This window comes from Schistocerca nitens, chromosome 2 (assembly GCF_023898315.1).
Source record: "Schistocerca nitens isolate TAMUIC-IGC-003100 chromosome 2, iqSchNite1.1, whole genome shotgun sequence".
NCBI lineage: Eukaryota > Metazoa > Arthropoda > Insecta > Orthoptera > Acrididae > Schistocerca > Schistocerca nitens.
In genome coordinates this window covers 131,716,697-131,731,289 of record NC_064615.1, presented here as the reverse complement: position 1 = coordinate 131,731,289, position 14,593 = coordinate 131,716,697, and the positions used below count along the sequence as shown (strand labels likewise).

Sequence of the window (14,593 nt, the reverse complement as noted above, 5' to 3'; positions counted from 1 at the left end):
GACCACTCAGCAACCGGGGACGGACACACACTTATGACGCAGAAAGTTACAATTGCATCGAGAATGGGGAATCGAATATTTTCTTACGCTGAAATGAGTGTGATTTCCCTGAGATTTAGGTACGGGACCTTCCATAGTCGAGTTTCCAATGCAAGCAAAGATTTTCAAAGTAAGAAAAAATGTTTCGTTGTGGAGGAGTATGGAGAAATTTGACTGTTCCGGGGACGAGTAATTCTGCTATACTCTTATGGCAGAACTGTTAAGGTGAAAGTTAAATAAGGACTCGTGAAAATTAAAAGACGACGCAGCAAATACGCAGTGTGGCGCTCTCTACAAATTTATACAGAACACCATTACTGTAACGTCTGCTCATTTTGAAACTACTGTCAACATAATTGTTCGTTAGAAGGAGTTCTGTGGTGAAGAAGACGAACTTCGCGAATGTATTATAGAGAAGCGCTCATTACAAACTTCAGGTGAACTGAGCTGCAAATTGAAGCCCTGACAGAAAACCGGCACCACAAGCGGTACTTTAGAGGTACTAAGCGCTATTCATTCTTCTTTTTTAGGCCGAAAGTATTTTTATATTTGGCATCGTGATTGGGGCTATAAACTATAGCTTTATGTACAGTGAAGCTGAAGTGTTTTCCAGAACTGTTTCAGTCCGATGAGTACACATTACCAGAGGAGCGGTTAAATAATCCTGATGTGGCGGCGCACCGCAGTTACTGAAACAAATAAGGGCATCAGTTCAAATTTCAGATGTTCTGAAACACAATGCAAGAGAGCTACAACACTGCTTTCGACGATGGCTTTAGAGCTGAGTTAGTGTTTTGCTATTCCGTTCATAAGGTGGCATTCCAGAAAGCTTTCAATGCTAGGTGAAGACTATACTAGAGTTTGAGGCTAGTTTTTTGTCCCACCAGTAATCTGAAGGTCTTCCATAACATCATTATGGGAACTTTTTTAGTCATTAATCTGTAAAATTCTTAGTCACTATACTCCAAAAAACCGCACAAATGCAGTTCACAATTTGTAAGAGGTTTCCCGCCAGTATATGCCTACATTATGATGACAAGCAGACAGAAGAATCTGTCAATGTCAGATACTTGGAATTACAGCTTAGTAGTAAATTCAGCAGGGATCAGCATGTCACAGACCAGCTAAAGCGGCTAAATAAATCTCTGTTAGCAATGTGGATATGGTCAGACGTAGGAGATGTAACAGTACTCTGCTTACTTTCACTCCATAAAGTCATACGGAATTCTTTCGAGGTAACTCATCAAGTCAAGCTAAAGTTTTTTGGGTCCAAAAACTTGTAATAAGGATTATTTCTGGCGTGAACTCAAGAACACCCTGCAGAGGGCTGTTTCGGAAACTGGGGCTACTAATTACTGTTTACGAATATATTTATTCCCTAATGAAATTTGCGATTAAAATATATCTCCTTTTCAAACTAACAGCTTGGTTCACGGAATTTAAACCAGAAATATGAATTATCTTCACAAAGATTTAAAGCCACTTACTTTCGTGCAGAAAAGTGTCCATTATTCGGGTGCGCACATTATCAGTAACCTGCCAGCCGCCATAAAAAGCTAAACTAATAACAAAGTTCAGTTTAAGACGAGCCTAAAGGATTTATTTCTGACCAACTCCTCCATTGATGAATCTTTTGGCACAACCGACTGGTATGCACACGCTACCAATAATATCAAGTAATGCGAGTATTATGCACAGCCTGACTTCTGTACAGGTTCAATGCAGTAGGCCGGTTGTCGCAAATAAGTGTTATGAAATGATTTTTCTGTTTGATAATGCATGGCTACGATAGCCTAAGAATTACCGTAAGCACCACAGTGTACTAAGCTTTTACAAGTTTTGTGACGAGTTTGTTATTATATTTTAAATGAAAATATATATTTTTCGTTTTATTCTGTGCACTTGAGTACCATTTTACTTGGGATCTGTGGAAGATACATTAGATCATGTCTTTTTTTTGTAAATATTTATTGCATATTCTTGTTTTCTTTGGATCTATTAGAACGAGAAGTAAATCTAATTTAAACTAATCTGAGCTCGGTTATGATTTGGTTTCGTCAGTTAGCAGAACTGAACAGCTGATTATTATTGATTGTAGGAGGATAATCCCTAAGGGTGAATATCAGCCCATTCATTCTGCAGCCACGGTACTGATCTGTTGTAAGATATCAAATGCTCAACAGATTTAAAGAGGTCCTGAATCCGTGTAAGGTATTAAGTGCTCAACAAATTTCAAGAAGTCGTGAACCCATGAAATGGGGAATCGGGTATCATGCTTTGAAGTCTGCGCTCTTCATAAAAGCACAAAGACAGCATCTCCACGTGAGAGACGCGTTTTACGGTCATGAAACATACGTTGCAATTATCTCAATAATCCACTGCTAACATAGTAATGCTAACCAAGATAATATGTACATCTATCTGTAAATAATTAACAGACTCGTTTCCAAATGTGCTCATCCCCAACACAACCAGACAGAATCTTGACAAATTGCAATGCCCCGCACAGCGAACCACACCAGCACGCAGACCAGATGCGACACCTCTATGTGACTTCTCGACAATAGCCTTGCCGCAGTGGATACACCGGTTCCCGTCAGATCACCGATGTTAAGCGCTGTCGGGCGTGGCCGGCACTTCGATGGGTGACCATCTGGGCCGCCATGCGCTGTTGCCGTTTTTTGGGGTGCACTCAGTCTCGTGATGCAAACTAAGGAGCTACTCGACCGAATAGTAGCGGCTCCGGTCAAAGAAAACCATCATAACGACCGGGAGAGAGGTGTGCTGACCACACGCCCCTCCTATCCGCATCTTCAGCTGAGGATGACACGGCGGTCGGATGGTCCCGATGGGCCAATTGTGGTCTAAAGACCGGAGTGCTTTTTTTATGTGACTTCTCACGCTATTGTGTTTAAACCACGCTTCGAAAATGGTTCAAATGGCTCTGAGCACTATGGGACTTAACATCTGAGGTCATCAGTCCCTAGGCTTACAACTAGATAAATCTAACTAACCTAAGGACATCACACACATCCGTGCTCGAGGCAGGATTGGAACCTAAGACCGTAGCAGCAGCGCGGTTCCGGACTGAAGCGCCTAGAACCGCTCGGTCACAGCGGCCGGCGTTGTGTGTGTGTGTGTGTGTGTGTGTGTGTGTGTGTGTGCGTGTATGTGTGTGAGCGTGCGTGCGTGCGAGCTCATCGTGTCTTGTTTGATTTTCGCTTATAGTGTTTAGTAGTGTTTAATAATGTCCTGATGCACAGTACTTTATTTATCGCTGATGACATTTTCGCACTGTATGGTAGCTTTGAGGAAGTGGTAATTTTCTTCTGTTGTTGATAAGTGATAAGTGCTACTGGTATGATAGCTTTCCGGATGTGGTAATTTTCTTCTGTTGCTAACAAATGGTAAGTGCTACTGATGATTACTTCAAAAAGAGTTGTTCTTGTGGGACAGCCGGAACTGTGCAAGTCCATTTTGTAAAATCAAGAAACCGCACAACAGTTGCTGAATCAATCTTTCACTGGATGGAAGTCCGCTTTCGGCACAGTTAAAGATCCATCATCCTGTGTAAACTACAATAACGAAAACATTGTGTTACAACGCAATGGTTGGGGATCCTAAAGCTTTTAAAATGCCAGATAAAGAGCTATACAGTAAAAATTTATAAAATAAAGTAAAAGAGAGAACAGGACGTTACTTACAAATAAAATCATTTAACCATCTGAGATCACCCTTACCCCAGTGTAGTCATGAAACATAAGTTCAGCGTAAAAAAAAGAAAAAAAGAAAAAAAGGGTTCAAACGGCTCTGAGCACTATGGAACACCATCAGTCGCCTAGAACTACTTAAACCTAACTAACCTAAGGACATCACACACATCTGTGCCCGAGGCAGGATTCGAACCTGCGGCCGTAGCGGTCGCGCAGTGCCAGACTGAAGCGCATAGAACCGCTCGGCCACACCGGCCGGCTCAGCGTCAAAAGAGCAGAATTTGAGGACCTTGAAAATTCCCATAAAATCTCATTACCAGAGAGCGGAAGTCACCAGAATCGTAAAATATATAATATGCAATCAAGATGGGAAAGAAAAACAGATATTGTTTGGAATTAAGTTCATAAATTCTATAAAAACCGCTCCCCCGTGCCGCCCGACTGGGAAGGCGACCAGGAAAACAACGCAGTAGCTGTGAATATTGAGTGTGCATACAACACATAACACAGGCACAGTGTGAATCAGATGTATGTTTGGGAAACTGAACTGGAAAGACGGGAAGTGTCGTCATTAACTAAAATATTTTTGTGATAAAGGTCAGTGCGGTCATTAATAGCATCAAGATAATGGAAATGGAGACTCTTTAAGATTTCAATTTCTTCCAGGACATTCAGTATCGGACCTCTCTCTGCAATGAGACAGTCAAGTTATTGCTAACTTGCTGCAGCCAATGTTGCTTGGCAATCAGCTGTATCTGACATCTAAAGCACTTCATTATTCGCTCCCACTGTCTTGTAACACAATATTTCCGTAATTTCAGTTTACAGCAGATGATGGAACTTTAAGTGTTTCCAAACCAGTCGTGTATGCAACAAAAACTTGGTTGAGCAACTGTTGTGTGATTTCTTCATTGTATTAAAGAGATGATTATGTTTTCTGAAGGAATACACCACCATTAGACTATATGTTTCTGTACGTTTCCTGTGTACAATCTAGATTTCGGCTTTCACGCCATTATTGAATACAATGCTGAAAGCAGGAATATTAGAAGTAAGCTGGTACCAAAATAACGAGATATGCACTTGCATCTTAGACCATTAACGTATTAATCTGTGTACTGTGTAGGATGACATATTATTTCACTCAGTTATCGAGTACAGTAGGGCTGTTCCCCGCTCCCCTTTTCATTCACCCGTTTCATTTACCTGTCTTCTTCTTTCCTTCCTCTCCTTACACTTCATTATACATGTCTGCTCCGTGCCATGCACTTCATTATACAAGTCTTCCTGTTTGCCTCGTGTCACGCTTCCACTTTTCTCATCCCACTCTCACTGTCATCATTACTACACTAATCCAGTCCAGTGGATTACTCTCCTTCCCCCCTCTCCTTTCTTCAACTCCCTGTTCATCGTTGTCTCCGTTGTACGTTTCTTGTCCCCCCCCCTTCCCATCCTTCAACTCCTTGTTTACTTTTCTGTCCGTCATAGTTTCTGGTCCCCTACCCCCCCTCCCAAGTCTTCTCCTAACTCCTCAACCCTATTCTGACGTATCCAACTTCAACACTCAATCAAATAGGCAGCCATGTTTCTTTTGCTGCTTTCCCTCCTCCAAACCCCCCATCCAGCCAATATCTACCTCTACCTCCCCCTCCCCTCCCTGTATACCTACTTGCAACAGTAAATTTCCTACTTATCCAACTCACTAACTGTCCTCTCCTGTAGGGCCGCCACTCCTTTCATACCCCCCTCTTACCCTACCAGTCACACTCTTCACCTTCATCTTTTTTTAATCTTATACGACCTTCACATAATATCTTCTCCTGTTCTTCTCCCCCTTCTACCCTCCAGCTTCCCATCCCACCGTTTTTTTGCCATTGTTGTTATATTTAGTATTTTTTATTATTACTGGCACTTACAATATCTTTAAGTGAGATACACTGGCTTTTCTTTTTTGTTTCGTCTGTTCCTTACAAACTTTGGTTTCTTCATGCTAGATAACGTATGTCCACTTCACATTATTAACGATCTGAGGTTTACATTTGAATGGGAAGATGATGGTTCACAATACCGCCTCCAAAGGTAATCACATACAGTTTCTGTGATACTCGTACATTTTGATGTGTACGGTCTTAGAGTCTACATTCTTTGCCATCACTTTAAAAGTTACGTCTTACAGGCTCTGTTTCCCAAATACGACAGGCTTGTACGATAATGTGCTGCGTTTCTACGAGACGTTAGTTTTGTACCACTTATATCAAATAAAGCAAATGCGTTGAACTCTGTATATACCATCCTGCACAGTACACAGCATAATGATGTTAATGGTCTAATAAGTAAGTGCATGTATCGTAACAGAATATCAGGTTAAAGCTAATATTTTTCATCTTATAACCTATTATTTGCATGCTTTGCTTTTGGCATTTTACTCGATACTGCACAGGACGCAGTAAAATACGTTAACGGTCTAAGATGGAAGTGCATACCTAGTAATTTATAGCAGCTTGCATCTAATTTTTTTTAATTTAAAAGTTTTCCAATTTTTTTTACTTGCATTTTCTTGCTTTTAGCATTTTACTCGATAATGGCGTGAAAGGCGAAATCTACAGGGTGTTTCAAAAATGACCGGTATATTTGAAACGGCAATAAAAACTAAACGAGCAGCGATAGAAATACACCATTTGTTGCAATATGCTTGGGACAACAGTACATTTTCAGGCAGACAAACTTTCGAAATTACAGTAGTTACAATTTTCAACAACAGATGGCGCTGCGGTCTGGGAAACTCTATAGTACGATATTTTCCACACATCCACCATGCGTAGCAATAATATGGCGTAGTCTCTGAATGAAATTACCCGAAACCTTTGACAACGTGTCTGGCGGAATGGCTTCACATGCAGATGAGATGTACTGCTTCAGCTGTTCAATTGTTTCTGGATTCTGGCGGTACACCTGGTCTCTCAAGTGTCCCCACAGAAAGAAGTCACAGGGGTTCATATCTGGCGAATAGGGAGGCCAATCCACGCCGCCTCCTGTATGTTTCGGATAGCCCAAAGCAATCACACGATCATCGAAATATTCATTCAGGAAATTAAAGACGTCGGCCGTGCGATGTGGCCGGGCACCATCTTGCATAAACCACGAGGTGTTCGCACTGTCGTCTAAGGCAGTTTGTACCGCCACAAATTCACGAAGAATGTCCAGATAGCGTGATGCAGTAATCGTTTCGGATCTGAAAAATGGGCCAATGATTCCTTTGGAAGATATGGCGGCGCAGACTTGTACTTTTTGAGGATGCAGGGACGATGGGACTGCAACATGGGGCTTTTCGGTTCCACATATGCGCTAGTTCTGTTTATTGACGAAGCCGTCCAGGTAAAAATAAGCTTCGTCAGTAAACCAAATGCTGCCCACATGCATATCGCCGTCATCAATCCTGTGCACTATATCGTTAGCGAATGTCTCTCGTGCAGCAATGGTAGCGGCGCTGAGGGGTTGCCGCGTTTGAATTTTGTATGGATAGAGGTGTAAACTCTGGCGCATGAGACGATACGTGGACGTTGGCGTCATTTGGACCGCAGCTGCAACACAGCGAACGGAAACCCGAGGCCGCTGTTGGATCACCTGCTGCACTAGCTGCGCGTTGCCCTCTGTGGTTGCCGTACGCGGTCGCCCTACCTTTCCAGCACGTTCATCCGTCATGTTCCCAGTCCGTTGAAATTTTTCAAACAGATCCTTTATTGTATCGCTTTTCGGTCCTTTGGTTACATTAAACCTCCGTTGAAAACTTCGTCTTGTTGCAACAACACTGTGTTCTAGGCGGTGGAATTCCAACACCAGAAAAATCCTCTGTTCTAAGGACTAAACCATGTTGTCTACAGCACACTTGCACGTTGTGAACAGCACACGCTTACAGCAGAAAGACGACGTACAGAATGGCGCACCCACAGACTGCGTTGTCTTCTATATCTTTCACATCACTTGCAGCGCCATCTGTTGTTGAAAATTGTAACTACTGTAATTTCGAAAGTTTGTCCGCCTGAAAATGTACTGTTGTCCCGAGCATATTGCAACAAACGGTGTATTTCTATCGCTGCTCGTTTAGTTTTTATTGCCGTTTCAAATATACCGGTCATTTTTGAAACACCCTGTAGATTGTACACGGGGAATATGCAATCAAGTGGCGGTCTATTCCTTCAAAAAAATGCTGTATGGCTGTGGCAACTGACGCTTAACATAGACAAATGTAATGTATTGGGAATACATAGAAAGAAGGATCCTTTATTGTATGATTATATGATAGCGGAACAAACACTGGAAGCAGTTACTTCTGTAAAAATTCCAGACGCCATATTTGTTTACAAATGTGGCAGTATACATGTGATGTGTTACGACAGCAAAAGGAACCTGTGATCACTGAAGGTACTGTAGTTTACTTATTTAATGTTTACCATTAGATATCAGTTTAATTTTTCGTCAAAAGTTATCCTAAACCATATTCTGAAATAGTTTCTCGTTTCTCTACTAGGCAGTGCCACAAGTTCCTACAAAAATCGTAACACAACACACACACAAATGTAATACTTACTAATGTAAATCCACCTGATGATGGAGGTTTAAACCTTCGAAACGCGTCGTGGAAATAAATAAAACGGTGACTGGTAACAGTGAACTTATTGTTTCATTTAATATCTGGGAGTATGCGTACAGAACGATTTGAAGTGGAATGATCATATAAAATTAACTGTTGGTAATGCGGGTGCCAGGTTGAGATTCATTGGGAGAGTCCTTAGAAAATGTAGTCCATCAACAAAGGAAGTGGCTTACAAAACACTCGTTCGACCTACACTTGAGTATTGCTCATCAGTGTGGGATCCGTACCAGGTCGGGTTGACAGAGGAGATAGAGAAGATCCAAAGAAGAGCGGCGCGTTTCATCACATGGTTATTTGGTAAGCGTGATAACGTTACGGAGATGTTTAGCAAACTGAAGTGGCAGACTCTGCAAGAGAGGCGCTATGCATCGCGGTGTAGCTTGCTGTCCAGGTTTCGAGAGGGTGTGTTTCTGGATGAGGTATCGAATATATTGCTTCCCCCTACTTATACCTCCCAAGGAGATCACGAATGTAAAATTAGAGAGATTCGAGCGCGCACGGAGGCTTTCCGGCAGTCGTTCTTCCCGCGAACCATACGCGACTGGAACAGGAAAGGGAGGTAATGCAGTGGCATATAAAGTGCCCTCCGCCACACACCGTTGGGTGGCTTGCGGTGTATAAATGTAGATGTAGATGTGGCTGAGTACCACCGAAAATTTTTAGATGATTATGTGTTTTAAGATCTGGAGGTCTCTTTCTATGCCGGTAGGGCGGTGGTCGTCTTCAGCGAGGTGGTCTGCAGACGTGAAGTGTGTTTGTGTGTGTGTGTCTGTGTTGTCACTTTTCAGTGTTCTATTACGCTAATTCGTCGATTCATTAGCTTCCCAAAAGTCTGTGCTTATCTATGTTGTCCATTTCCCTTTTTCATTCTTGATTCCCGACGAGGGATATCTGACACACATCCGAGGGGGAGGCCGCAGGCCAGGTCACCGGCAGGTGGATCGACGCTCGCATCGGCGCACAGTAGCGGCGCCGGCGGCGGCGGCGGTGGCGCCGCAGATGCGGCCGCGATGGCCGGTATCCGCTTCCTGCGGCTGGAGATACGCTTGCCTAGCCGAGCCTGCTACCGGCTGCGCTCTGTGGCTGCCACAGCGCCCGCGGCTGCGCTGCAGCCAGACACCGCCGGCTCTGCCCCTGCCGGCCGCGGGCCGTGGGAACCGGGGGCCACGAAGACCCCAGCAGAGGGTCTCCAGGGGCTTCGGCCTCCTCGCCGCGGGAAACTCTGCCCCGGAGGATTCCGGTGTCGGATTGACCCGTGCTGCTGCGGCTTCGCAGATCAGCGACGCGTTGGACGATGATAGGTCCCGGACGCCGGCGCCGCTGTCGCGGAAGCGCTTCTTTCGGATTTTTCTAATGACTCGCTGCAGGAACACAACAGCGGCACTCAACATTACCGCTCATGTAAACTACGTTTATATTCTCCACAATTTGCGGAACACAAAAATCAGTTTCGGAAAATAAAACTTGATTTTTCAAGAACGATTAAATATCGAAAGGCAGACTGAAGAAAACAAAACATAGATTTATAGCATTTGTACACTGAAGAGGAAAAGAAACTGGTAGATGTTGAAAGGTGGCTACACTGAGTCACAGCGCCAGAGATTACGCCAAAGATTATTATTCCGCCGCCTCCACTTGCGGAGTAGTAGTTCAGAGGATGTCGAGGGCAGTCGTTGTTCTGTTGGACGAGAGAGTAGACGATCTGAGTGGTGACTGAAATGTTGTACTGTTCGGTTGGTGTAATGTATAGATGGAACAAGATGCAATTGTCAGAATATATTTGAGAAAGGAGATGGGCCTTTGATTTATGATGCTGGTGTAATGGAATATTTTCGTCAATATATAATGAGGTAAAAAGGTATTACAGTTTTCTTTAATAACAATCCCTCTTGCTCACAGGTACAGTCAACAAAGCATCTGGCTCGTGTTCGTTTATTACACTTGTAATTTTGGTTTCTATGTGCAATTATAGTATTTCTGGTTTTTCAATTAGTTCATTGTAAATGGTGTTTAAAATATTTTGTCATATTGAGAAAGAACCAAGCCACATACATGTACATGTACACTAGCACACACAGAACAGTTACACTTGTGCTTTGTTGTTTCGTAGCTTTTATAGTTGCAGGGGACTTAATTAATCTATTGTGTTAATAGAAATTACTTGTCATTCTTTATTTTTATTTTATGCCGTCAGATAGCGTGCTAATAATAGTCAGGGCCAACCAGTTACGAGACGTAATCGATCACACAGATAGTAAAATTATTGCATTTATTCATCAATATTAGTCTTTTCTTTTTAATTAAGCCCCCATGCAATGTGCCTAATATCGTGTAGGGCCCCCACGCAACACGACGTGGTATGGACTCGACTAATGTCTAAAGAGTGCTGTAGAGAACTCGCACCATGAATTCTGCAGGGCTTTCCATACATCCGTTAGAGTACAAGTAATGGAAATCTCTTCTGAACAGCACGTTGCAAGGCATCCCAGATATACTCAATAATGTTCATACACTCCTGGAAATGGAAAAAAGAACACATTGACACCGGTGTGTCAGACCCACCATACTTGCTCCGGACACTGCGAGAGGGCTGTACAAGCAATGATCACACGCACGGCACAGCGGACACACCAGGAACCGCGGTGTTGGCCGTCGAATGGCGCTAGCTGCGCAGCATTTGTGCACCGCCGCCGTCAGTGTCAGCCAGTTTGCCGTGGCATACGGAGCTCCATCGCAGTCTTTAACACTGGTAGCATGCCGCGACAGCGTGGACGTGAACCGTATGTGCAGTTGACGGACTTTGAGCGAGGGCGTATAGTGGGCATGCGGGAGGCCGGGTGGACGTACCGCCGAATTGCTCAACACGTGGGGCGTGAGGTCTCCACAGTACATCGATGTTGTCGCCAGTGGTCGGCGGAAGGTGCACGTTCCCGTCGACCTGGGACCGGACCGCAGCGACGCACGGATGCACGCCAAGACCGTAGGATCCTACGCAGTGCCGTAGGGGACCGCACCGCCACTTCCCAGCAAATTAGGGACACTGTTGCTCCTGGGGTATCGGCGGGGACCATTCGCAACCGTCTCCATGAAGCTGGGCTACGGTCCCGCACACCGTTAAGCCGTCTTCCGCTCACGCCCCAACATCGTGCAGCTCGCCTCCAGTGGTGTCGCGACAGGCGTGAATGGAGGGACGAATGGAGACGTGTCGTCTTCAGCGATGAGAGTCGCTTCTGCCTTGGTGCCAATGATGGTCGTATGCGTGTTTGGCGCCGTGCAGGTGAGCGCCACAATCAGGACTGCATACGACCGAGGCACACAGGGCCAACACCCGGCATCATGGTGTGGGGAGCGATCTCCTACACTGGCCGTACACCACTGGTGATCGTCGAGGGGACACTGAATAGTGCACGGTACATCCAAACTGTCATCGAACCCATCGTTCTACCATTCCTAGACCGGCAAGGGAACTTGCTGTTCCAACAGGACAATGCACGTCCGCATGTATCCCGTGCCACCCAACGTGCTCTAGAAGGTGTAAGTCAACTACCCTGGCCAGCAAGATCTCCGGATCTGTCCCCCATTGAGCATGTTTGGGACTGGATGAAGCGTCGTCTCACGCGGTCTGCACGTCCAGCACGAACGCTGGTCCAAATGAGGCGCCAGGTGGAAATGGCATGGCAAGCCGTTCCACAGGACTACATCCAGCATCTCTACGATCGTCTCCATGGGAGAATAGCAGCCTGCATTGCTGCGAAAGGTGGATATACACTGTACTAGTTCCGACATTGTGCATGCTCTGTTGCCTGTGTCTATGTGCCTGTGGTTCTGTCAGTGTGATCATGTGATGTATCTGACCCCAGGAATGTGTCAATAAAGTTTCCCCTTCCTGGGACAATGAATTCACGGTGTTCTTATTTCAATTTCCAGGAGTGTATATGGGGAGTTTGGTGCGCAGCGAAAGTTTTTAAACTCAGAAGAGATTCCTGGGACCGCTCTAGCAATTCTGGATGTGTGCGATGTTGTATTGTCCTGCTTCAATTGCCCAAGTCTGTCGGAATGCACAACGGACATGAATGGACCCAGTTATCAGACAGGATGGTTACGTACGTTTCACCTGTCAGAGTCGTATCTAGACTTATCAGCGGTTCCATACCACTCCACCCGCCCACGCTCTGCACCATTACAGAGCCTCCACCAGCTTGAACAGTCCCCAGCTGACATGAACGGTTCACGGATTCATGAGGTTGTCTCCATACCCGCACACACAGTTCGCTCGATACTATTTGAAAAGAGACTCGTCCGACCAGGAAACATGATTGCAGTCATCAACAGTCCAGTGTCGGTACTGACCGGCCCAGGCGGGGCGTAAAGCTTTGTTTCGTGCAGTCATCAAGGGTACACGAGTGCGTCTTCGGTTCCGAAAGCCCATATCGTTGATGTTTCGTGGAATAGTTCGACGCTTACACTTTTTGATGGCCCAGCATTGAAATCTGCAGTAAATTGCGGATGGGTTGCACTTCTATCACGTTTAACGATTCTCTTCAGTCGTCGTTGGTCCCGTTCTTGCAGGATTTTTGCGGCCGCAGCAATGTCGGAGATCTTATGTTTTACCGGATTCCTGATATTCACGGTATATTCGTGAAACGGTCGTACGGGAAAATCTCCAGTTCATCACTGCCTCGGAGATGCTGTGTCCCGTAGCTCGTGCGCCGACTACAACACCACGTTCAAACTCACTTAAATCTTGAGAACCTGCCATTGTAGCAGCAGTAACCGGTCTGACAACGGCACCAGACACTTGTTCTCTTCTATAGGCATTGCCGACCGCAGCGTCGTACTCTGCCTGTTTACATATCTCTGTATTTGAATACGCATGCCGATACCAGTTTCTTTTGCGCTTCAGTGTATATTCAGAGAAAGGTTTTCACCAGTTTGACTGTAGCTTATATAAACTGATTAGATCGATACCGGTTTAGCTATTTACGTGTCCGATACCAGTTTCGGTCATATTTGCCACTTGTGAATTGTGGACAGCCCTCTCTTAATTATGTGAACTGTGGACTGGGGTAACCTGGTGATATGTCAGTTGTGGACAGAGGATTATTCAGCGAATCAGCGTTACTCAGGAGACACCACGAGGAGGGTGGCTGACTGTCTCCCATATTCGCCACCGAAATTACAACTAAATCATCACTCACTAAACTCTACATTGACAAACATCAGCCGGCATCTGTGACCGAGCGGTTCTAGGCGCTTCAGTCCGGAACCGCGCTGCTGCAACGGTCGCAGGTTCGAATCCTGCCTCGGGCTTGGATGTGTGATCTCCTTAGGTTAGTTAGGTTTAAGTAGTTCTAAGTCTAGGGGACTGATGACCTCAGATGTTAAGTCCCATAGTGCTTAGAGCCATTTGAACCATTTTGAAAAACATCAAATTGTCAACAATAAGTCGTGCAGTTTCTTCTTCTTCAGTTGTCGGGGCAAAAACGTCAAGATAACTTCTATAAAGGTACTCCCTTCTCAACATTATTTTTTTTTCGCGGGTATAACTGTTCACACTCCTGATCTCCTTAATTTCAAGCAGAATCTACGCTGGACGGTAGACAGAAGGATGGGCAGAATAAAACGACCCGTTCAGTTTAGAATGGAAAGCTTCACGTCTGTTGGTGGTACGGTTGGAGGTGGGCATGTGTTCGATCCAGATAGTTGTTTGGAACAGTGCTTCGGGATATATCGAACACAGAGTCGGTAAATTTTATTATTGCAGGGTTCAGCCTCCCACACAGTCACCAGGGATAATTGCCATGAAATCAGCAGTGAAGCCATCCATCAGCTCCTTTGGACTCAAGAACCGCATCACGAAGAACTTTTTCACGTAATAACTCTCTGCAGTATTGGGAGTTGCGTTATACTTTTTCGACAGCCCTAGCTCCTGTATCCTCCTCCAGCAAGACTGGTGAAACCGACCGTGAATTTGGCCAAACAATGATCAGTGCTTAATGACTGGCAATTTCAAAATCGATGGAAACATCTTTAGGTTGGATGTCGTGGACATGAGAAGTTTGCACGACGTGCTGTAGCGCTGTGGTGTATGAACATGTGCTTTTATTAGCCAGGGGGAAATACAAGGGGTACAAGTGGATGAGCAGAACGCGAGTAAATGACTGTCCACAGTTCGCAAGTTTCGACA

The 14,593-nt window shown here is 44.9% G+C and overlaps 1 pseudogene; it reads left to right on the top strand.

Moving 5' to 3' along the window:
* The first annotated feature begins 2,598 nt into the window (after nt 1-2,598).
* Nucleotides 2,599-2,716, top strand: LOC126237770 (5S ribosomal RNA; annotated as a pseudogene).
* Nucleotides 2,717-14,593: the final 11,877 nt, after the last annotated feature.